We start from the raw sequence: 27,781 nt of genomic DNA, 5'->3' as shown, positions 1-27,781 counted from the left end.
CAGTAGAAAAATGAAAAAAATCAGAAAACAGCCGTATCCCTGCTGAATGCGCACAAAAACAGAGACAAATAGAAAAACACATACAAACAGTGAAATCATTGCAAAATCAAACACTGGGGGTACCGAAGAATATCTTATACGATGTTAACTTTATTTGTGAGGTTTATGTTATGGGACAGTAGAAAAATGAAAAAAAATCAGAAAACAGTCGTATTCCAGCTGAATGCGCACAAAAACAGACAAAAATAGAAAAACACATTCAAACAGTGATCATTGCAAAATCAAACAGTGAAGGTATATAACTATATCTTATGAGATGTTTACTTTATTTGGGAGGTTTATGTAATGGGACAATAAAAAAATGAAAAAAATCAGAAAACAGCCATACCCCTGCTGAATGCACACAAAAACAGAGACAAATAGAAAAACACATCCAAACAGTGAAATCATTGCAAAATCAAACACTGGAGGTATATAACTATATCTTATAAGATTTTAACTTTATTTGTGAGGTTTATGTTATGGGACAGTAGAAAAATGAAAAAAATCAGAAAACAGCCATATCCCTGCTGAATGCGCACAAAAACAGAGACAAATAGAAAAACACATACAAACAGTGAAATCATTACAAAATTAAACACTGGGGGTACCGAAGAATATCTTATAAGATGTTAACTTTATTTGTGAGGTTTATGTTATGGGACAGTAGAAAAATGAAAAAAATCAGAAAACAGCCGTATCCCTGCTGAATGCGCACAAAAACAGACACAAATAGAAAAACACATCCAAACAGTGAAATCATTATAAATTCAAACACTGAGGGCACATCACTATACCTTATAAGATGTTAACTTTATATTATAGGACAGTAGAAAAAAGATTAAAATACCCTCGATCAGCCTTAGTCCCTGATACACATACGGAAAAATCAGACTCCTGGCTTAATGCCTTTAGGAATTATTACAAAAAACACACCCTTTGATCTTTCCAAAGGTTGCACGGGTCTGAAAGTCGGCACCCTAGATACGGAAAAATCAGACTTCTGGCTTAATGCCTTCAGGAATTATTACAAAAAACACACCAGAACGGCTGACCTTTGACCTTTCCGAAGGTTGCACAGGTCTGAAAATCGGCACCCTAGATCAGCCTTAGTCCCTGATACATATACGGAAAAATCAGACTCCTGGCTCAATGCCTTTAGGAATTATTACAAAAAACACACCCGAACGGCTGACCTTTGACCTTTCCGAAGGTTGCACAGGTCTGAAACTCGGCACCCTAGATCAGCCTTAGTCCCTGATACATATACGGAAAAATCAGACTCCTGACTCAATGCCTTTGGGAATTATTACAAAAAAGACAGTTTCCCACCTTTATTACGTTTGAATTTTACAGACTGTGTTTTTGGCAGTTTTTTTTGGCCGTGGGAAAAAAGCCCAAAGTCCTGTGTCCAAAAACTGAAAATCAGGTCATGTCAGACTCTATACAGTCTTAGACCCTTTGGCCAGAGTGGAAGTTTTGGAGGAACTACATTTCTACAGGTCGCAGGAGTGTGAATATTTCATTTGTCGTTTGGGGTCCCAAGACGAGCGGAACGACGAGGGTATATTAGTATGTCTTATAAGATGTTAACTTTATTTGTGAGGTTTATGTTATGGGACAGTAGAAAAATGAAAAAAATCAGAAAACAGCCGTATCCCTGCTGAATCCGCACAAAAACAGACACAAATAGAAAAACACATCCAAACAGTGAAATCATTGCAAAATCAAACACTGGAGGTATATAACTATATCTTATAAGATTTTGACTTTATTTGTGAGGTTTATGTTATGGGACAGTAGAAAAATGAAAAAAATCAGAAAACACCCGTAACCCTGCTGAATGCGCACAAAAACAGACACAAATAGAAAAACACATCCAAACAGTGAAATCATTATAAATTCAAACACTGAGGGTACATCAATATACCTTATAAGATGTTAACTTCATATTATAGGACAGTAGAAAAAAGATTAAAATACCCTCGATCAGCCTTAGGCCCTGATACACATATGGAAAAATCAGACTCCTGGCTTAATGCCTTTAGGAATTATTACAAAAAACACAAACGAACGGCTGACCTTTGACCTTTCCGAAGTTTGCACAGGTCTGAAACTCGGCACCCTAGATCAGCCTTAGTCACTGATACACATACGGAAAAATCAGACTCCTGACTCAATGCCTTTAGGAATTATTACAAAAAACACACCCGAACGGCTGACCATTGACCTTTCCGAAGGTTGAACAGAGACAAATAGAAAAACACATCCAAACAGTGAAATCATTGCAAAATCAAACACTGAGGGTATATAACTATATCTTATGAGACGTTAACTTTATTTGTGAGGTTTATGTTATGGGACAATAAAAAAATGAAAAAAATCAGAAAACAGCCATATCCCTGCTGAATGCACACAAAAACAGAGACAAATAGAAAAACACATCCAAACAGTGAAATCATTGCAAAATCAAACACTGGAGGTATATAACTATATCTTATAAGATTTTAACTTTATTTGTGAGGTTTATGTTATGGGACAGTAGAAAAATGAAAACAGCCGTATCCCTGCTGAATGCGCACAAAAACAGACACAAATAGAAAAACACATCCAAACAGTGAAATCATTATAAATTCAAACACTGAGGGTACATCAATATACCTTATAAGATGTTAACTTTATATTATAGGACAGTAGAAAAAAGATTAAAATACCCTCGATCAGCCTTAGTCCCTGATACACATACGGAAAAATCAGACTCCTGGCTTAATGCCTTTAGAAATTATTACAAAAAACACACCCTTTGATCTTTCCAAAGGTTGCACGGGTCTGAAAGTCGGCACCCTAGATACGGAAAAATCAGACTTCTGGCTTAATGCCTTTAGGAATTATTACAAAAAACACACCCGAACGGCTGACCTTTGACCTTTCCGAAGGTTGCACAGGTCTGAAACTCGGCACCCTGGATCAGCCTTAGTCCCTGATACATATACGGAAAAATCAGACTCCTGGCTCAATGCCTTTAGGAATTATTACAAAAAACACACCCGAACGGCTGACCATTGACCTTTCCGAAGGTTGCACAGGTCTGAAACTCTGCACCCGGGATAAGCCTAAATCCCTGATACACATACGGAAAAATCAGACTCCTGGCTCAATGCCTTTGGGAATTATTACAAAAAACACACCCGAACGGCTGACCATTGACCTTTCCGAAGGTTGCACAGGTCTGAAACTCGGCACCCGGGATAAGCTTTAGTCCCTGATATACATACGGAAAAATCAGACTCCTGACTCAATGCCTTTAGGAATTATTACAAAAAACACACCCGAACGACTGACCTTTGACCTTTCCGAAGGTTGCACAGGTCTGAAACTCTGCACCCTGGATCAGCCAGGAGTCCCTGATACACATACGGAGAAATCAGCATCCGGGCTCATTGCCTTTAGGAATTATTGAAGAAAAGACAGTTTCCCACCTTTCTTACGTTTGAATTTTACAGACTGTGTTTTTGGCAGTTTTTTTTGGCCGGGGGAAAAAAGCCCAAAGTCCTGTGTCCAAAAACTGAAAATCAGGTCATGTCAGACTCTATACAGTCTTAGACCCTTTGGCCAGAGTGGAAGTTTTGGAGGAACTACATTTCTACAGGTCGCAGGAGTGTGAATATTTCATTTGTCGTTTGGGGTCCCAAGACGAGCGGAACGACAAGGGTACATTAGTATGTCTTATAAGATGTTAACTTTATTTGTGAGGTTTATGTTATGGGACAGTAGAAAAATGAAAAAAATCAGAAAACAGCCGTATCCCTGCTGAATGCGCACAAAAACAGAGACAAATAGAAAAACACATACAAACAGTGAAATCATTGCAAAATCAAACACTGGGGGTACCGAAGAATATCTTATAAGATGTTAACTTTATTTGTGAGGTTTATGTTATGGGACAGTAGAAAAATGAAAAAAAAATCAGAAAACAGTCGTATTCCAGCTGAATGCGCACAAAAACAGACAAAAATAGAAAAACACATTCAAACAGTGAAATCATTGCAAAATCAAACAGTGAAGGTATATAACTATATCTTATGAGATGTTTACTTTATTTGGGAGGTTTATGTAATGGGACAATAAAAAAATGAAAAAAATCAGAAAACAGCCATACCCCTGCTGAATGCACACAAAAACAGAGACAAATAGAAAAACACATCCAAACAGTGAAATCATTGCAAAATCAAACAATGGAGGTATATAACTATATCTTATAAGATTTTAACTTTATTTGTGAGGTTTATGTTATGGGACAGTAGAAAAATGAAAAAAATCAGAAAACAGCCGTATCCCTGCTGAATGCGCACAAAAACAGAGACAAATAGAAAAACACATACAAACAGTGAAATCATTGCAAAATTAAACACTGGGGGTACCGAAGAATATCTTATAAGATGTTAACTTTATTTGTGAGGTTTATGTTATGGGACAGTAGAAAAATGAAAAAAATCAGAAAACAGCCGTATCCCTGCTGAATGCGCACAAAAACAGACACAAATAGAAAAACACATCCAAACAGTGAAATCATTGCAAAATCAAACACTGAAGGTATATAACTATATCTTATAAGATTTTAACTTTATTTGTGAGGTTTATGTTATGGGACAGTAGAAAAATGAAAGAAATCCGAAAACAGCCGTATCCCTGCTGAATGTGGACAAAAACAGACACAAATAGAAAAACACATCCAAACAGTGAAATCATTATAAATTCAAACACTGAGGGTACATCGATATACCTTATAAGATGTTAACTTCATATTATAGGACAGTAGAAAAAAGATTAAAATACCCTCGATCAGCCTTAGTCCCTGATACACATACGGAAAAATCAGACTCCTGGCTTAATGCCTTTAGGAATTATTACAAAAAACACACCCTTTGATCTTTCCAAAGGTTGCACGGGTCTGAAAGTCGGCACCCTAGATACGGAAAAATCAGACTTCTGGCTTAATGCCTTTAGGAATTATTACAAAAAACACACCCGAACGGCTGACCTTTGACCTTTCCGAAGGTTGCACAGGTCTGAAACTCGGCACCCTAGATCAGCCTTAGTCCCTGATACATATACGGAAAAATCAGACTCCTGGCTCAATGCCTTTAGGAATTATTACAAAAAACACACCCGAACGGCTGACCTTTGACCTTTCCAAAGGTTGCACAGGTCTGAAACTCGGCACCCTGGATCAGCCAGGAGTCCCTGATACACATACGGAGAAATCAGCATCCGGGCTCATTGCCTTTAGGAATTATTGAAGAAAAGACAGTTTCCCACCTTTCTTACGTTTGAATTTTACAGACTGTGTTTTTGGCAGTTTTTTTTGGCCGGGGGAAAAAAGCCCAAAGTCCTGTGTCCAAAAACTGAATATCAGGTCATGTCAGACTCTATACAGTCTTAGACCCTTTGGCCAGAGTGGAAGTTTTGGAGGAACTACATTTCTGCAGGTCGCAGGAGTGTGAATATTTCATTTGTCGTTTGGGGTCCCAAGACGAGCGGAACGACAAGGGTACATTAGTATGTCTTATAAGATGTTAACTTTATTTGTGAGGTTTATGTTATGGGACAGTAGAAAAATGAAAAAAATCTGAAAACAGCCGTATCCCTGCTGAATGCGCACAAAAACAGAGACAAATAGAAAAACACATACAAACAGTGAAATCATTGCAAAATCAAACACTGGGGGTACCGAAGAATATCTTATAAGATGTTAACTTTATTTGTGAGGTTTATGTTATGGGACAGTAGAAAAATGAAAAAAAATCAGAAAACAGTCGTATTCCAGCTGAATGCGCACAAAAACAGACAAAAATAGAAAAACACATTCAAACAGTGAAATCATTGCAAAATCAAACAGTGAAGGTAAATAACTATATCTTATGAGATGTTTACTTTATTTGGGAGGTTTATGTTATGGGACAATAAAAAAATGAAAAAAATCAGAAAACAGCCATACCCCTGCTGAATGCACACAAAAACAGAGACAAATAGAAAAACACATCCAAACAGTGAAATCATTGCAAAATCAAACAATGGAGGTATATAACTATATCTTATAAGATTTTAACTTTATTTGTGAGGTTTATGTTATGGGACAGTAGAAAAATGAAAAAAATCAGAAAACAGCCGTATCCCTGCTGAATGCGCACAAAAACAGAGACAAATAGAAAAACACATACAAACAGTGAAATCATTGCAAAATTAAACACTGGGGGTACCGAAGAATATCTTATAAGATGTTAACTTTATTTGTGAGGTTTATGTTATGGGACAGTAGAAAAATGAAAAAAATCAGAAAACAGCCGTATCCCTGCTGAATGCGCACAAAAACAGACACAAATAGAAAAACACATCCAAACAGTGAAATCATTGCAAAATCAAACACTGAAGGTATATAACTATATCTTATAAGATTTTAACTTTATTTGTGAGGTTTATGTTATGGGACAGTAGAAAAATGAAAGAAATCAGAAAACAGCCATATCCCTGCTGAATGTGGACAAAAACAGACAAAAATAGAAAAACACATCCAAACAGTGAAATCATTATAAATTCAAACACTGAGGGTACATCGATATACCTTATAAGATGTTAACTTCATATTATAGGACAGTAGAAAAAAGATTAAAATACCCTCGATCAGCCTTAGTCCCTGATACACATACGGAAAAATCAGACTCCTGGCTTAATGCCTTTAGGAATTATTACAAAAAACACACCCTTTGATCTTTCCAAAGGTTGCACGGGTCTGAAAGTCGGCACCCTAGATACGGAAAAATCAGACTTCTGGCTTAATGCCTTTAGGAATTATTACAAAAAACACACCCGAACGGCTGACCTTTGACCTTTCCGAAGGTTGCACAGGTCTGAAACTCGGCACCCTAGATCAGCCTTAGTCCCTGATACATATACAGAAAAATCAGACTCCTGGCTCAATGCCTTTAGGAATTATTACAAAAAACACACCCGAACGGCTGACCTTTGACCTTTCCGAAGGTTGCACAGGTCTGAAACTCGGCACCCGGGATAAGCTTTAGTCCCTGATATACATACGGAAAAATCAGACTCCTGACTCAATGCCTTTAGGAATTATTACAAAAAACACACCCGAACGACTGACCTTTGACCTTTCCGAAGGTTGCACAGGTCTGAAACTCGGCACCCTGGATCAGCCAGGAGTCCCTGATACACATACGGAGAAATCAGCATCCGGGCTCATTGCCTTTAGGAATTATTGAAGAAAAGACAGTTTCCCACCTTTCTTACGTTTGAATTTTACAGACTGTGTTTTTGGCAGTTTTTTTTGGCCGGGGGAAAAAAGCCCAAAGTCCTGTGTCCAAAAACTGAAAATCAGGTCATGTCAGACTCTATACAGTCTTAGACCCTTTGGCCAGAGTGGAAGTTTTGGAGGAACTACATTTCTGCAGGTCGCAGGAGTGTGAATATTTCATTTGTCGTTTGGGGTCCCAAGACGAGCGGAACGACAAGGGTACATTAGTATGTCTTATAAGATGTTAACTTTATTTGTGAGGTTTATGTTATGGGACAGTAGAAAAATGAAAAAAATCAGAAAACAGCCGTATCCCTGCTGAATGCGCACAAAAACAGAGACAAATAGAAAAACACATACAAACAGTGAAATCATTGCAAAATCAAACACTGGGGGTACCGAAGAATATCTTATAAGATGTTAACTTTATTTGTGAGGTTTATGTTCTGGGACAGTAGAAAAATGAAAAAAAATCAGAAAACAGTCGTATTCCAGCTGAATGCGCACAAAAACAGACAAAAATAGAAAAACACATTCAAACAGTGAAATCATTGCAAAATCAAACAGTGAAGGTATATAACTATATCTTATGAGATGTTTACTTTATTTGGGAGGTTTATGTTATGGGACAATAAAAAAATGAAAAAAATCAGAAAACAGCCATACCCCTGCTGAATGCACACAAAAACAGAGACAAATAGAAAAACACATCCAAACAGTGAAATCATTGCAAAATCAAACAATGGAGGTATATAACTATATCTTATAAGATGTTAACTTTATTTGTGAGGTTTATGTTATGGGACAGTAGAAAAATGAAAAAAATCAGAAAACAGCCGTATCCCTGCTGAATGCGCACAAAAACAGAGACAAATAGAAAAACACATACAAACAGTGAAATCATTGCAAAATCAAACACTGGGGGTACCGAAGAATATCTTATAAGATGTTAACTTTATTTGTGAGGTTTATGTTATGGGACAGTAGAAAAATGAAAAAAAATCAGAAAACAGTCGTATTCCAGCTGAATGCGCACAAAAACAGACAAAAATAGAAAAACACATTCAAACAGTGAAATCATTGCAAAATCAAACAGTGAAGGTATATAACTATATCTTATGAGATGTTTACTTTATTTGGGAGGTTTATGTTATGGGACAATAAAAAAATGAAAAAAATCAGAAAACAGCCATACCCCTGCTGAATGTGGACAAAAACAGACACAAATAGAAAAACACATCCAAACAGTGAAATCATTATAAATTCAAACACTGAGGGTACATCGATATACCTTATAAGATGTTAACTTCATATTATAGGACAGTAGAAAAAAGATTATAATACCCTCGATCAGCCTTAGTCCCTGATACACATACAGAAAAATCAAACTCCTGGCTTAATGCCTTGAGGAATTATTACAAAAAACACACCCTTTGACCTTTCCAAAGGTTGCACGGGTCTGAAACTCGGCACCCTAGATACGGGAAAATCAGACTTCTGGCTTAATGCCTTTAGGAATTATTACAAAAAACACACCCGAATGGCTGACCATTGACCTTTCCGAAGGTTGCACAGGTCTGAAACTCGGCACCCTGGATCAGCCTTAGTCCCTGATACACATACGGAAAAATCAGACTCCTGGCTCAATGCCTTTAGGAATTATTACAAAAAACACACCCGAACGGCTGACCTTTGACCTTTCCGAAGGTTGCACAGGTCTGAAACTCGGCACCCTGGATCAGCCTTAGTCCCTGATACATATACGGAAAAATCAGACTCCTGGCTCAATGCCTTTAGGAATTATTACAAAAAACACACCCGAACGGCTGACCATTGACCTTTCCGAAGGTTGCACAGGTCTGAAACTCTGCACCCGGGATAAGCCTAAATCCCTGATACACATACGGAAAAATCAGACTCCTGGCTCAATGCCTTTGGGAATTATTACAAAAAACACACCCGAACGACTGACCTTTGACCTTTCCGAAGGTTGCACAGGTCTGAAACTCGGCACCCGGGATAAGCTTTAGTCCCTGATATACATACGGAAAAATCAGACTCCTGACTCAATGCCTTTAGGAATTATTACAAAAAACACACCAGAGTGGCTGACCTTTGACCTTTCCAAAGGTTGCACGGGTCTGAAACTCGGCACCCTGGATCAGCCAGGAGTCCCTAATACACATACGGAGAAATCAGCATCCGGGCTCATTGCCTTTAGGAATTATTGAAGAAAAGACAGTTTCCCACCTTTCTTACGTTTGAATTTTACAGACTGTGTTTTTGGCAGTTTTTTTTGGCCGGGGGAAAAAAGCCCAAAGTCCTGTGTCCAAAAACTTAAAATCAGGTCATGTCAGACTCTATACAGTCTTAGACCCTTTGGCCAGAGTGAAAGTTTTGGAGGAACTACATTTCTACAGGTCGCAGGAGTGTGAATATTTCATATGTCGTTTGGGGTCCCAAGACGAGCGGAACGACGAGGGTAGATTAGTATATCTTATAAGATGTTAACTTTATTTGTGAGGTTTATGTTATGGGACAGTAGAAAAATGAAAAAAAATCAGAAAACAGTCGTATTCCAGCTGAATGCACACAAAAACAGAGACAAATAGAAAAACACATCCAAACAGTGAAATCATTGCAAAATAAAACACTGAAGTTATATAACTATGTCTTATAAGATGTTAACTTTATTTGTGAGGTTTATGTTATGGGACAGTAGAAAAATGAAAAAAAATCAGCAAACAGTTGTATTCCAGCTGAATGCGCACAAAAACAGACAAAAATAAGAAACACATCCAAACAGTGAAATCATTGCAAAATCAAACACTGAAGGTATATAACTATATCTTTTAAGATGTTAACTTCATTTGTGAGGTTCATGTTATGGGACAGCAGAAACATAAAAAAAATCCGGAAACAGCCTTATCTCAGCTGAATGCGCACACAAACAGACACCAATAGAAAAACACATCCCAACAGTGAAATCTTTGCAAAATTAAACACTGATGGTAAAGAAGTATATCTCATAAGATTTTAAGTTCATTTGTTAGGTTTATATTATGGGAAAGTAGAAAAATGAAAAAAATCCGAAAACAGCCTTATCTCAGCTCAATGGGGCACAAACAGACACCAATAGAAAAACACATCCAAACAGTGAAATCATTGCAAAATCAAACAGTGAGTGTACAGAACTAAATCTTTTAAGATGTTAACTTCATTTGTGAGGTTTATGTAATGGGACAGCAGAAAAATTTAAAAAATCCGGAAACAGCCTTATCTCAGCTGAATGCGCACACAAACAGACAACAATAGAAAAACACTTGCAAACAGTGAAATCATTGCAAAATCAAACACTGAGGGTACAGAAAGTATATCTTTTAAGATGTTAACTTTATTTGTGAGGTTTATGTTATGGGACACAGGACAAACAGAACTTGGGGCTTTTTCCCCCCGGCCAAAAAAGACTGCCAAAAAGACAGTCTGTAAAATTCAAACGTAAAAAAGGTGGGAAACTGTCTTTTCTTCAACAGTTCCTAAAGGCAATGAGCCCGGAGTCTGATTACACGTATGTGTATCAGGGACTAAGGCTCATCCCGGTTGCCGAGTTTTAGACCTGTGCAACCTTCATAAAGGTCATAGGTCAGCCGTTTGGGTGTGTTTTTTGTAATGATTCCTAAAGGCATTGGGCCAGGAGTCTGATTTTTCTGTATGTGTATCAAGGACTAAGACTAATCACCGGGTGCAGAGTTTCAGACCCGTGCAACCTTCGGAAAGGTCAATGGTCAGCCGTTCGGGTGTGTTTTTTGTAATAATTCCTATAATATAAAACCCACAAACGAAGTTAACATCTTATAAGATATACTTATGTACCCTCAGTGTTTGATTTTGCAATGATTTCATTGTTTGGATTTGTTTTTGTAGATGTAGATGTGGATGTGTTTTTTGTAATAATTCCTATAATATAAAACCCACAAATTAAGTTAACATCTTATAAGATATACTTATGTACCCTCAGTATTTGATTTTGCAATGATTTCACTGTTTGGATTTGTTTTTCTATTTGTGTGTTTTTGAGCGCATTCAGCAGGGATACGGCTGTTTTCTGATTTTTTTAATTTTCTACTGTCCCATAACATAAACCTCACAAATAAAGTTAACATCTTATAAGATATAGTCATATACCTTCAGTGTTTGATTTTGCAATGATTTCACTGTTTGGATGTGTTTTTCTATTTGTGTCTTTTTGTGTGCGCATTCAGCTGAGATAATGCTGTTTCCTGATTTTTTTCTTTTTTCAACTGTCCCATAACATAAACATCACAAATAAAGTTAACATCTTATAAGATATACTTCTGTACCCCCAGTGTTTGATTTTGCAATGATTTCACAGTTTGGATGTGTTTTTCTATCGTTGTCTGTTCGTGTGCGCAATACTCTGAGATAAGGCTGTTTTCGGATTTTTACCGTTTTCTTAACAGTTGACCTTTCACAATGGCAGCATTGAGTGTTTTTTCTTTTTTTTTCTGGAGCCTTTAACTCCTCATGTTGACAAAATAATGCAATAATATATGTAGAATATTATCAAACCTCTAATAATGACCACCGTAGGCATGAATGATTGTAAAATGGATTACAGTCAAAATAATATAAGATGACATACAGCATAATATTTTCATGGGGGTTAATTCAATTATTTACCAATAGGGTGGCAGCTAACCAAATGGAAGCATCAGTAGTTTTAATCTCTACTGGCTCTTACCCTGGTCTGGCAGAGCTTCAGAGAATAAATCTCCATGGCAACCTAACTTTATCAATTGATCTTGTTTTGAGCAAAATAGTCCAGGATACTGGACAGCTTAATCCCTTCTGTGCATGGTCCTCTGATATTTTCAAGCCTCAACTTTCCAGCTCCATGTTTATTTTTATTATATCAGAAAGTATGAGTGTGTGGATGAGCTAACTCATGCTTTTGAAGCATGATGATGGTCGCCACAGCGGTCATCTTCCAGATAGAGATTAGATAGAAAATAAAAACTCTAAACTCAAGGAATTTTGCGAGAACAGGTGAACGTCACATAGTGTACCCTGAGACATTATTGCTCTGGACCATAATCATGAATTGGACTGATAATCTGAAGAGATTACCGGCATTTTGTGAAAAATCCCAGTACGGAAATAAAAGTGCCGGTTCTGTGTACTGGAAAGTACCGGGCCACTTCAAGCACTAGCTAATAATTGTACTGTAATGACAGTGATTGTATTTTCTGTACACTTAATGTCTCTTATGTGATCTTATTCTTCAACAAACAAGTGCACAATATAATTCACTTAGAATTCTAAACAGCACATTGCAATTTCTACAATTATTATCAAAGTATTGATCAGTAATACAGTGAAAATGAGAGGAAATATGAATATTTGCTTTGCAAGTCAATTTAAGGTGTGCGCCCCTAAATGTTTTGCTTGCTCTCCTAAAATGTTCAGTTAGGGGTTACTGTGCTCCTTGTAAAACGTTAGTCTGATGCCCTCCAAACATTGTTCTAAAGGGTTTATGGTCTTAGTTCCTCTTCAGTAGAGCTGCATGTCCACAATGTAAAAAAAACCCTTCTCCACTAACTATGGTTGTTTCCATCCCTTCTCTTCTATTGTTTGTATTGTATTTGTATTGTATTTGTATTTTATGTATTTAGGTGGTCTTATAAATAAAAGGATACATACTGTGAAGCAGCACTGTAATAAGCGACGGCCAGTTGATGAACCCATTAAAATATTCCATAACATGTCATTTAGCAGACACTTTTATCCAAAGCGACTAACAATGGAATTGAGTACAATCAGCCAGGAGCAGAGTCGAACTAGCGACCATTACGACCATGCTGTCTTTCGCACACAGGGTACCGGTCTTAACCACTGAGCCACTCTACCCCCGTATATATGAAATATGTCGTATTAACTTGTGATAGGATGTGGAATTTAAGACCGGTTAAGGTCTTTTTATTTTTTATTTCCCTTTTCATTGCTTAAGCAGGAATGTTGTTGTGACCTATGGCCTTTGTGGACCAAGTGAGGGTGGACCATGGAGGAGAATTTTATCTCTCACCGTATGTGCAAGAAAAACTGACAGCATTAACAAGGGTATTTAAAAGTGTTTCTAAACATTATTTCTCTCAACACCATATGTGATGTGTGTGTGGGTATGTATTTTTCAGTACTTGGACAGTGGAGTGTCTGGGTGGTTGTGTATAGCTCCTGTGTGTCTATATCGATACATGTTACTAGATTATATCAGACAGTGGTCATGAAATTATTTGCATTTCTTTTTCCCACAAAATCTTTTCTGAGTTATATGGCATGTGAAAAGTAAAAGATAATCTTGGAATAACATTAATATTTCCTAAAATGTGTTCCATTGACTGGGCTTGAAACCTAAAAGCAACATAAAACTTTTTTTTAATTCCCTTCTGCTCTGCATTTTTACAGAACCACAGGAAGTGAACAACACTTCCACTGAAGGCCGCCTTGGTTCACCTGGTGGACCAAGAGCTTCTTGATATGGAGGACACCACAGTTCGATACTGTGTGTCAAACCTGAGCTGCCAGCATCGGAATCCAACGGTTTATTGATGCTTGGAATTCTCACACAGTTTCAGGTATTTGATCTATTTGAGCAGTTGTATCCCAAACACAAAAATGAATTTCACTTAGCAGGGAGCCTGCTGTGAGGATTACTTCCCCCTTGGCAACACCTCAGGTCCACTTCCTCAGGTCCAACTGAGCATTTTCAAATTCAAAATGTGTGAAGAAAATAATTTCAGTGTAATCAAATCAGTGCATCTGAAAAGTATTCAGATGCACTGGCTTTCATGTAATAACCCTAACCCTAACCCTCATTTATTACACACTTTGTTGTGTTAGAGACTTGATTTAAATAAATAGCATAGCATTAATCGGATTTTACATAATTTAGGCAGCTGACAAAACAATACTGTGAAATTACAGTTGCCAAGTAAAAGTACTCCATACTACTAGTACATGAAGTATAAGTGGTACTGAGTTCAGTGAAAGTGAAATCATACACTACTAATACAAATTATGGATTTTAAACTTCATCAAAAATGGATGATCACACAGGTCATACAAAACATCTAGCTTATGTTTGATTTGATTTAATTATTTTACATGTAATCACTATAATACGATAGGATTAGGGTTAGTTTTGATAAATTATTTAAGCTTTTTCTTTTTCAGTACATTGTGACTGATGTTGATGAGGTCGAGGTCTTCAGCGTCTGAGGCTGTGTCTTTGACAGTCAGGATGAATTGAGCCCCAAATAAAGTGAAACATTGTGTTTACCTGTAATTGCACCTGTGTAAACAAAACCAGACTTTTGTTTGGGTTCACGTAGAGGGCAAGTCTTTGAAGTCCCTCAAGATGCCCGTTTGGTTTTTTTACTCAAAGGAGTGAATGTGTGTATGAGCCTCTTTGTAGGTGTAGGTGCCTGTGTATCGTGTCGAGTTGAACTTGATGTGAGAACAAGAAGTGCCTGGAGTTGCACATACACACACACACACACACACACACACACACACACACACACACACACACACTCATTCCTAAACCCACATTCACACCATACTATGATATCCCTAAAATACACCCAAATCATTTTAGCTTCAGATATTGATTGAAATGGCCTGCTGTTTGTTATATGATAATGAAAAATGTTGATATTCCCTGACAGTGGTAGATTTATATTACATAAAAATTAACTTCACCTACACCAGATTTCAAGCAATTTGCATCAACACAGCCAAAAAAATCCAAAAGCACAAAGAATGCAGAGGATTAATCTGTAATGTCTTTATTACAAAAAATCTTGGAAGCGAACATTTCTGCCATGCATGTATGGTGAAACAAAGGGGCAGTTTATTTCAACTACTACTGTAGCTTTAAGATAATTATCGACCATCATCACACTCCAGCCAAGCAACGTAGTTCCCCACCACAGCAGCAGCGGATTAATATCCAAAACGTGAACAGGTCTGCTCAGCAGGTGGATGAACATGTAATGGAGTTGCAGCATCAGTCGCTGACCAAGGAATTACTGGGGAAGTTGGTGGAAGAGGGAGGCTATTGACATGTCACAGGAAGATGCTCAAAAATTTAGAGGTAAGTGAAATTGTACACCTGGCCTGCTAAACAGCAGGCCAGGTGGCTAAAGAGTTGTTGCTAAAATGTGTTCGTTAATTACAGTAACTACGTCTTTTCACTCACTGAAAATACATACATACATGTATTTAAACACACACACGAATTAATCGAAATATAGTTAATAATAATATATGCACAAGTAAATGTTCCATGCTCTTTTTTTTCTTTTTCGCTTTGCTGTTTTTTGCGAAAGTTTAGTGTTTAAATACAATCAGTATCCTATCTCTGAGATATCTCTGAGATGGTGTTGTGTGCGACGTTACACGGGAGCCAGACTTTCTGTCTGAACAGTTCCACTGTGAGAACCGATGTCCTCTCACCCGGACCCGCAGCTGCAAAGCTCCCGTCTTCGCGGAACCGCTTGCTGTGTTTCGGCTGCGTCTTCGGTTGTGAGGGCTGTCGGTCACATCGCTGATCTGTTCAGAGAGCTTCGCTGGTGCTGCTGCTGCAGGTATCCTGTCTATTTAACAAGTAGGCTATACACTAAATCTATCCCTCTATTCTTAAAAATTAAGTCCACTCTGAATGTTGATACAGTGTGGGTGTTGTAATTATTATTATTTTTTTATGACCGTCTTTTCCATTCTTACAACGCACAGTTAACGTGACTGGATTCTGCTTCATTGTAAGAAGGTCTCTTGGCAAATTGGAATATAAATGAAAACATTTTATTAATAGATCAATAGAACACTGAACATTGTTTTCACCATACACTTGAGTATATGGCAGGAATGTTCACTCCCAAGAATTGTTGTCATAAAAGATTAATACTTTTGTCCTGCATCAGTCCTCCTCAAAACTACCAAATATTCAATCATTTCCATATTACAAATGTCCTCTTTTCAAATTAAGAGGGGAGGGAGTACATGTTTTATCTGATGCTACACAAAACTAACAATGCTTCAAAGTTAATATTGTGGGTAATCTTTGACATATTCAAGACAAATCTCCCAGCCACCCAACATTTGTCATATCTGTTGCCAGTACAACCCATGAAATGCTCATTTGTACTTGTCATAAAGTCACTGCAGCTCTGACCTTGTAACCTAAATATGTTTCTGCTCCAAAATCACTTTGTTTCATACATGAGGCTAATGTCTGGCAGATTATACCAATTTTAGCCAATCTTCATCACTAATTTTTATGTTAAATTCTGATTCCCATCTTTCTTTTATGTATTTTGTAGCCATTTTTTATATAGTCCCAATATAATTCTAATTGTGGTTTCTTTGTATTCGTTGATTATGATGATCTGGATCACACTATTCACTTCTCAGGAGGGGTCCATCCTGATCTCTTTGAAATAGTAGTCTCTAAGTTGCAGGAATCCACAGAATGAATCATGATTGATTATCTAAATCCTTTTTTTCTGTCATATTTTGGAACCTCTCCAGCTGTCCATCTTTCACCAAAACACACCATGCTGTGATTCCCTTGGTTGTCCACTGTTTAAACACTATATCGTACCTAGTCGGTGTAAAATTGCTATCTTATGCTATTATAATATCATATGCCAATTCAATAAATTAGTGTCTTTCTGTATCTTATATTTTTTTATTATGCTGAACCATATTTTGTATGTGAACATCGTGATTGTGTCTATTTGGTTTTGAATCTTCTTGTATGTTTCTTTATCCCCAATTATATTCTGTACTGGGTTTTCTCCAAACTCTTTTTCTATTTCATTTCACTGTGTCTGGTTTGCACCAACCTACAATATATCTCAATTGGGCCGCATGGTAGTATTCCTTTAATTTTGGAAGTCTCATCCCTCCTTCTTCTTTTGGCAGCTGGAGAGTTTCCAGTCTTATTGTGGGTCTTTTGCCACCTTAACTAAACTTTGATATAACTTTATTCCAGCTCATAAATTGGGGTTTGGGGGACCTCTACTGGTAGGGCTTGGAATAGGTATAAGGGAGTCGGCAGCACCCCGCTGCACCCGCAGGCTGTAGCAGAGAGCCACCCTTAAAGCAACAACTTTGGCTCTTTCTCTCCCACACCTGAATTCCCCGCTCCAGAGCCTGATGATGATCATGAAACACCTTTTGTAGAGGTAGAGAAAAATAAAAGAAAAGCTTGTAGTATAAGTTATAAAATGACGACAAACCCACACCATAGCTTCCCCCCAAACATTTATGTGCTTCCCCAAAGTTTCATCTTGGAATGCCCATGGCATCCAATCAAATTCTTTTAGAGCCCAACAAATTAAATTCTTGTTGAAAACTGACTTTGACATATTATGTTGGCAAGAACTGAGACGGAACACAAGTAAAGAGTATAACGGTATCCAGCATGTGGAACAAAGGTCTAAGTGTAATTTCTATTGGCGAAAGTAAAGCTGATGGTGTGGGGATCTTTTTTAAAACTGGTGATGTCACTATTATTCGTAAAACGAATGAATTCCTAATTTAATTCCTTGTAGATTGCTCATGTTGGCTTGCTTTTACCGAGGAGAAAAAATACGAATGATACACGTGTACACCTCTCATGAGAGAACAAACATTTTTCAACTTTTTAAAAGACTTAAAGAACCGCTATTGGTCAGATACAAAATTAGTTTATGAGGCGACTTTAACACTGTCCATCGATGTAAACGACAGAGGGAGTTCTAAAGTCTTGAAACTCAGCTCTGACGGTAATCGCTTGACTCATCATTTTCACAGTTGAAGCACAAGAATCTGGATCTTTACAAAACAAATGTTATCTATCCGCAATTCCTATACTCCTATTCCAAATATGTTTGTGATTTAAACAGCATTTGTCGAGTGTAACATTAGTGATACTTTTGCAGTAGTATATTTATTGTGAGACACAATTATACATTTTTCCCAAATCTGTCCATGCCTCATCCATCTCTTCCTCTCCCTTCTTGTCTTCCTCCTCAGCACATGGAGAAGATCTCCATGCTGGCTTTCCATCCAGTTAAGATGCACAGCTGCTATGAGAAGGTGGTGAACCTGAGCCTTTGAGGGTCTGCAGCAACAAGTTTGACGTGAGCGGCCCGTCAGAGTTTGTCCAAAGGGCCCAGATCCCCATGAGAGAGGTGAAACCTCAACTACTGACTAACCAGTCTAATATAGACTGGTTAGTGGTGGTTAACTGGTTAACACAATGGGAAGTTTCTATGAGAGCTAATCATTTTATTGACACTCATTTTATTTCTTGATCATTTTCCTACACTGTAGCTCCTGTTTGACTAGAGTTTGTCAAATAGTTGGATGAAGAGGTTATGACTGTGGCATTGATCAAGGACACAGTAGAAACTAAAGCCGAACATCTTTTGACGGTTTGATAACTCAGTGGACAGTTAAATAGATATAGTTGTCTACAGACATGCCACAATACAGACTGTGGAACTGGGTGTAGTACATTATCATATATTATCATTATTTCATGGGATATTCCTATATGAGTCAGTTTGTCTGGTGTTACATGCATGTATGCTACAAAGTTAGGTATAAAACTACAAATTGTGTTTTACTAGATGTTTGAGCAGATCCTTCATCAGAGTCTCGAGTCTCAGGGTACAGAGGAGCTGTGTAAGATCATCCAGCACTGCCAGGACAGAGTCATTAAGGTAATACACAAAGAAAACAGGCTTGTGCATCAAATTCTTGCATAACATCTACATTAATATCTAATAATATTACATCTGGCATACTCCAGCCCTGGGAGTGAAACTTTTGGTCTGGCCTTGTTTTAGTGTTAATGAAAATTCAGGGTTTTGTTTCACTTCAGATGAGCACAAATTAAGACGTCAGGAAACGTAAGTGACTGCCACTGCCTGGGTCACTCCTACACAAGGTGTATCTAGTGTAAAACAAGATGTGAATCAGTATATGAAATCAGTGTTTTTCTCTTTCTCGTTCTGAAATATGATGTCATCATCCCAGTTTCTTGAATGTCTAGTGAACTAAACATCATTTAGGGAGATAACCACGTCCTGTGTGCCAAATTAATAAAATGCACATGGAAAGAGTGACACCACTATTGTTCATGAAAGATTGCACCAAAACAACTCAAAATTAAGTGAACTAATTTCAAATGTACCGGTTTCTTAACAGTTGACCTTTCACAATGGCAGCATTCAGTGTTTTTTTTTTTTTTTTTTCCTGGAGCCTTTAACTCAAATAATGCAATAATATGTAGAATATTATCAAACCTCTTACTGACCTGAATGACGGTGGTCTAATAATGACCACCGTAGGCATGAATGATTGTAAAATTGATTACTGTCAAAATAATATAAGATGTAGCTACTTGAATGACATACAGCATAATATTTTCATGGGGGTTAATTCAATTATTTACCAATCAGAGTGACAGCTGACCAAATGGAATCATCAGCAGGATTAATCTCTACTGGCTCTTACCCTGGTCTGGCAGAGCTTCAGAGAATAAATCTCCATGGCAACCTAACTTTATCAATTTATTAATTTTTGAGCAGGAGTCCAGGATACCGGGCAATATCCCAGCTTAATCCCTTCTGTGCATGGTCCTCTGATATTTTCAAGCCTCAACTTGCCAGCTCCATGTTTATTTTTATTATATCAGAAAGTATGAGTGTGTGGATGAGCTAACTCATGCTTTTGAAGCATGATGATGGTCGCCACAGCGGTCATCTTCCAGATAGAGATTAGATAGAAAATAAAAACTCCAAACTCAAGGAATAAACACTTGACTTTTGCGAGAACAGGTGAACGTCACATAGTGTACCCTGAGACATTATTGCTCTGGACCATAATCATTAATTGGACTGATAAGAGATTACCGGCATCTTGTGAAACGTGCCAGTACACAAATAAAAGTGCCTGTTCTGTGTACTGGACAGTACCGGGCCACTTCTAGTTAATAATTGTACTGTAGTGACAGTGATGGTATTTTATGTACACTTAATGTCTCTTATGTGATCTTATTCTTCAACAAACAAGTGCACAATAAAATTCACTGGGAATTCTAAACAGCACATTGCAATTTCTTCAATTATTATCAAAGTATTGCTCAGTAATACAGTGAAAATGAGAGGAAATGTTTAAGGTGTGCGCCCCTAAATGTTCTGCTTGCTCTCCTAAAACATTCAGTTATGGGGGGGGCTACTGTGCTCCTAGTAAAAAGTTAGTCTGGTGACCTGCATACATTGTTCTAAAGGGTGTATGGTCTTAGTTCCTCTTCAGTAGAGCTGCATGTCCACAATGTAAATTTAATTTTACATTTAAATGCAGAGCTGTCAGTCACACCGTGTGTGATTGACAGCTCTGCATTTCATGGTTGCAAAGTTGCAGTTATAGGTGGATTTGTAGTGGACAAGCTATCAGTATCCATCCCTTCTCTTATAACTATGGTTGTTTCTGGTTTCAAAAACTAACATGGTGTTGCCCAAAATACTAAACTCCAACATTTAAACAGGGGCCCATCAGTGGCCACCCAGTTAGTTGACACTTCCCAACCTTATGAGAACCTGTCTCTCAAAATGGGTTATGGATTCTTATTTTATCTCTGACAAATGGAATGTGAACTATGACGAGGAAGGCTTGACAATAGTATATCTATATCATGACATGAGACAAGATATGATCTTAGAATTTTGATATTATGATATTTGTTGACACCAGAACAAATTCCTTGTATGTGAAAAATCATACTTGGCAATAAAGCTCTTCTGATTCTGATATTATCATATCGTGATCGGGTATTTGTGATGAATTTTCCTGGTTTGAGAATTTTGGAGAAAATCAAGCTCAAAAGTCAAGATTTTGACAATTATTTTGCAACAATTCGTGACTTTGCACTGCCCTCTAATGGCCTAATATGATTTCCCATGAAATATGTCACCTGCTTGCATACTACAGTTCCTTATTTTTCCAGTGATCCCCTATATGTCCATATCTACTGTGGAAGTCCATCTCAAATATGAATGCTGACTGAATTCTATTGCAACCATTCCTGAATTTGCACTTCTCCCTACTGGCCGAAACGTGCATTTTTTTAAGGTGGAATCGAAACTTAATGAAAATCGGAAGCGAATGTGGAGCCACCTTCAGCATCATCATGTCATTGTTCCCAATAGAATGAGTGCGCGAGTTTTTGTTTTTTTATATTAATATAATGTCAATGTATTAATGATATAAATATAATGATGGTGATGATAACAATAATAATATTAACAGCAATAATAATAATAATAATGATATGATTACAATAATAATGTGTTTTGTGAAAGCAACATTTGTTCAAAAAAACATTGTAGAAATATTTTATATTTAAAGTTTGATTATGACAAATAACCATATAGGTAACTGAACAAATGAAGTTAACATCTTCAAAGATTTAGTTCTGTACCCTCAGTGTTTGATTTTGCAATAATTTCACTGTTGGGATGTAGAAAAACACATCCCAACAGTGAAATCATTGCAAAATCAAACACTGAGGGTACAGAACTAAATCTTTTAAGATGTTAACTTCATTTGTGAGGTTTATGTTATGGGACAGTCGAAAAATGAAAAAAATCCGCAAACAGCCTTATCTCAGTTGAATGCGCACACAAACAGACACCAATAGTAAAACACATCCAAACAGTGAAATCATTGCAAAATCAAACACTGAGGGTACAGAAATAAATCTTTTAAGATGTTAACTTCATTTGTGAGGTTTATGTTATGGGACAGCAGAAAAATTAAAAAAATCCGGAAACAAACCTTATCTCAGCTGAATGCGCACACATAACGGACACCAATAGAAAAACACATCCCAACAGTGAAATCATTGCAAAATCAAACACTGAGGGTACAGAACTAAATCTTTTAAGATGTTAACTTCATTTGTGAGGTTTATGTTATGGGACAGTAGAAAAATGAAAAAAATCCGCAAACAGCCTTATCTCAGCGTAATGCGCACACAAACAGACACCATTGGAAAAACACATCCCAACAGTGAAATCATTTCAAAATCAAACAGTGAGGGTATATAAGTATATCTTGTAAGATGTTAACTTCATTTGTGAGGTTTATGTTATGGGAAAGTAGAAAAATGAAAAAAATCCGGAAACAGCCTTATCTCAGCGTATAGAGCACACAAACAGACACCAATAGAAAAACACACCCCAACAGTGAAATCATTGCAAAATCAAACACTGAGGGTACAGAACTAAATCTTTTAAGATGTTGACTTCATTTGTGATGTTTATGTTATGGGACAGCAGAAAAATTAAAAAAATCCGGAAACAGCCTTATCTCAGCTGAATGCGCACACAAACAGACACCAATAGAAAAACACATCCCAACAGTGAAATCATTTCAAAATCAAACACTGAGGGTACATAAGTATATCTTGTAAGATGTTAACTTCATTTGTGAGGTTTATGTTATGGGACAGTAGAAAAATGAAAAAAGTCCGCAAACAGCCTTATCTCAGTTGAATGCGCACACAAACAGACACCAATAGAAAAACACATCCAAACAGTGAAATCATTGGAAAATCAAACACTGAGGGTAGAGAAGTATATCTTTTAAGATGTTAACTTCATTTGTGAGGTTTTTGTTATGGGACAGTCGAAAAATGAAAAAAATCCGAAAACAGCCTTATCTCAGCGTATAGAGCACACAAACAGACACCAATAGAAAAACACACCCCAACAGTGAAATCATTGCAAAATCAAACACTGAGGGTACAGAACTAAATATTTAAAGATGTTAACTTCATTTGTCAGGATTATGTTATGGGACAGCAGAAAAATTTAGAAAATCCGGAAACAGCCTTATCTCAGCTGAATGCGCACACAAACAGACACCAATAGAAAAACACATCCCAACAGTGAAATCATTGGAAAAATCAAACACTGAGGGTACAGAAGTATATCTTTTAAGATGTTAACTTCATTTGTGAGGTTTATGTTATGGGACAGTAGAAAAATGAAAAAAATCCGCAAACAGCCTTATCTCAGCGTAATGCGCACACAAACAGACACCATTGGAAAAACACATCCCAACAGTGAAATCATTTCAAAATCAAACAGTGAGGGTATATAAGTATATCTTGTAAGATGTTAACTTCATTTGTGAGGTTTATGTTATGGGAAAGTAGAAAAATGAAAAAAATCCGGAAACAGCCTTATCTCAGCGTATAGAGCACACAAACAGACACCAATAGAAAAACACATCCCAACAGTGAAATCATTTCAAAATCAAACACTGAGGGTACAGGACTAAATCTTTTAAGATGTTAACTTCATTTGTGAGGTTTATGTTATGGGAAAGTAGAAAAATTAAAAAAATCCGGAAACAGCCTTATCTCAGCTGAATGCGCACAAACATACACCAATAGTAAAACACATCCAAACAGTGAAATCATTGGAAAAATCAAACACTGAGGGTACATAAGTATATCTTGTAAGATGTTAACTTCATTTGTGAGGTTTATGTTATGGGACAGTAGAAAAATGAAAAAAAGTCCGCAAACAGCCTTATCTCAGTTGAATGCGCACACAAACAGACACCAATAGAAAAACACATCCAAACAGTGAAATCATTGGAAAATCAAACACTGAGGGTAGAGAAGTATATCTTTTAAGATGTTAACTTCATTTGTGAGGTTTTTGTTATGGGACAGTCGAAAAATGAAAAAAATCCGAAAACAGCCTTATCTCAGCGTATAGAGCACACAAACAGACACCAATAGAAAAACACACCCCAACAGTGAAATCATTGCAAAATCAAACACTGAGGGTACAGAACTAAATATTTAAAGATGTTAACTTCATTTGTCAGGATTATGTTATGGGACAGCAGAAAAATTTAGAAAATCCGGAAACAGCCTTATCTCAGCTGAATGCGCACACAAACAGACACCAATAGAAAAACACATCCCAACAGTGAAATCATTGGAAAAATCAAACACTGAGGGTACAGAAGTATATCTTTTAAGATGTTAACTTCATTTGTGAGGTTTATGTTATGGGAAAGTAGAAAAATGAAAAAAATCCGGAAACAGCCTTATCTCAGCGTATAGAGCACACAAACAGACACCAATAGAAAAACACACCCCAACAGTGAAATCATTGCAAAATCAAACACTGAGGGTACAGAACTAAATATTTAAAGATGTTAACTTCATTTGTCAGGATTATGTTATGGGAAAGTAGAAAAATGAAAAAAATCCGGAAACAGCCTTATCTCAGCGTAATGCGCACACAAACAGACACCAATAGTAAAACACAAACCAACAGTGTAATCATTGCAAAATCAAACACTGAGGGTACAGGACTAAATCTTTTAAGATGTTAACTTCATTTGTGAGGGTTTATGTTATGGGACAGTAGAAAAATGAAAAAAATCCGGAAACAGCCCTATCTCAGCTGAATGCGCACAAACATACACCAATAGTAAAACACATCCAAACAGTGAAATCATTGGACAAATCAAACACTGAGGGTACATAAGTATATCTTGTAAAATGTTAACTTCATTTGTGATGTTTATGTTATGGGACAGTAGAAAAATGAAAAAAATCCGCAAACAGCCTTATCTCAGTTGAATGCGCACACAAACAGACACCAATAGAAAAACACATCCAAACAGTGAAACCATTGCAAAATCACACACTGAGGGTACAGAACTAAATATTTTAAGATGTTAACTTCATTTGTGAGGTTTATGTTATGGGAAATCAGAAAAATGAAAAAAATCCGCAAACAGCATTATCTCAGTTGAATGCGCACACTAACAGACACCAATAGAAAAACACATCCAAACAGTGAAATCATTGCAAAATCACACACTGAGGGTACAGAACTAAATATCTTAAGATGTTAACTTCATTTGTGAGGTTTATGTTATGGGAAAGTAGAAAAATGAAAAAAATCCGGAAACAGCCTTATCTCAGCTGAATGCGCACAAACATACACCAATAGAAAAACACACCCCAACAGTGAAATCATTGCAAAATCAAACACTGAGGGTACAGAACTAAATCTTTTAAGATGTTGACTTCATTTGTGAGGTTTATGTTATGGGACAGTAGAAAAATGAAAAAAATCCGCAATCAGCCTTATCTCAGTTGAATGCGCACATAAACAGACACCAATAGAAAAACACATCCAAACAGTGAAATCATTGCAAAATCACACACTGAGGGTACAGAACTAATTCTTTTAAGATGTTAACTTCATTTGTCAGGATTATGTTATGGGACAGTAGAAAAATGAAAAAAATCCGCAAACAGCCTTATCTCAGTTGAATGCGCACACAAACAGACACCAATAGTAAAACACATCCAAACAGTGAAATCATTGCAAAATTAAACACTGAGGGTACAGAACTAAATCTTTTAAGATGTTGACTTCATTTGTGATGTTTATGTTATGGGACAGCAGAAAAATTTAGAAAATCCGGAAACAGCCTTATCTCAGCTGAATGCGCACACAAACAGACACCAATAGAAAAACACATCCCAACAGTGAAATCATTGGAAAAATCAAACACTGAGGGTACAGAAGTATATCTTTTAAGATGTTAACTTCATTTGTGAGGTTTTTGTTATGGGACAGTCGAAAAATGAAAAAAATCCGAAAACAGCCTTATCTCAGCGTATAGAGCACACAAACAGACACCAATAGAAAAACACACCCCAACAGTGAAATCATTGCAAAATCAAACACTGAGGGTACAGAACTAAATCTTTTAAGATGTTGACTTCATTTGTGATGTTTATGTTATGGGACAGCAGAAAAATTAAAAAAATCCGGAAACAGCCTTATCTCAGCTGAATGCGCACACAAACAGACACCAATAGAAAAACACACCCCAACAGTGAAATCATTGCAAAATCAAACACTGAGGGTACAGGACTAAATATTTTAAGATGTTAACTTCATTTGTGAGGTTTATGTTATGGGACAGTAGAAAAATGAAAAAAATCCGCAAACAGCCTTATCTCAGTTGAATGCGCACACAAACAGACACCAATAGAAAAACACATCCAAACAGTGAAATCATTGCAAAATCACACACTGAGGGTACAGAACTAAATATTTTAAGATGTTAACTTCATTTTTGAGGTTTATGTTATAGGAAAGTAGAAAAATGAAAAAAATCCGGAAACAGCCTTATCTCAGCTGAATGCGCACAAACATACACCAATAGTAAAACACATCCAAACAGTGAAATCATTGAAAAATCAAACACTGAGGGTACATAAGCACATCTTGTAAGATGTTAACTTCATTTGTGAGGTTTATGTTATGGGACAGTAGAAAAATGAAAAAAATCCGCAATCAGCCTTATCTCAGTTGAATGCGCACATAAACAGACACCAATAGAAAAACACATCCAAACAGTGAAATCATTGCAAAATCACACACTGAGGGTACAGAACTAATTCTTTTAAGATGTTAACTTCATTTGTCAGGATTATGTTATGGGACAGTAGAAAAATGAAAAAAATCCGCAAACAGCCTTATCTCAGCGTAATGCGCACACAAACAGACACCAATAGTAAAACACACCCAAACAGTGAAATCATTGGAAAAATCAAACACTGAGGGTACAGAAGTATATCTTTTAAGATGTTAACTTCATTTGTGAGGTTTATGTTATGGGAAAGTAGAAAAATGAAAAAAATCCGGAAACAGCCTTATCTCAGCTGAATGCGCACAAACATACACCAATAGTAAAACACATCCAAACAGTGAAATCATTGGAAAAATCAAACACTGAGGGTACAGGACTAAATCTTTTAAGATGTTAACTTCATTTGTGAGGTTTATGTTATGGGACAGTAGAAAAATGAAAAAAATCCGCAAACAGCCTTATCTCAGTTGAATGCGCACACAAACAGACACCAATAGAAAAACACATCCAAACAGTGAAATCATTGCAAAATCACACACTGAGGGTACAGATCTAAATATTTTAAGATGTTAACTTCATTTTTGAGGTTTATGTTATAGGAAAGTAGAAAAATGAAAAAAATCCGGAAACAGCCTTATCTCAGTTGAATGCGCACATAAACAGACACCAATAGAAAAACACATCCAAACAGTGAAATCATTGCAAAATCACACACTGAGGGTACAGAACTAATTCTTTTAAGATGTTAACTTCATTTGTCAGGATTATGTTATGGGACAGTAGAAAAATGAAAAAAATCCGCAAACAGCCTTATCTCAGCGTAATGCGCACACAAACAGACACCAATAGTAAAACACACCCAAACAGTGAAAT

This window comes from Solea solea, chromosome 19, assembly GCF_958295425.1.
Source record: "Solea solea chromosome 19, fSolSol10.1, whole genome shotgun sequence".
Taxonomy (NCBI): Eukaryota; Metazoa; Chordata; class Actinopteri; order Pleuronectiformes; family Soleidae; genus Solea; species Solea solea.
This window is presented reverse-complemented; position numbering follows the sequence as displayed.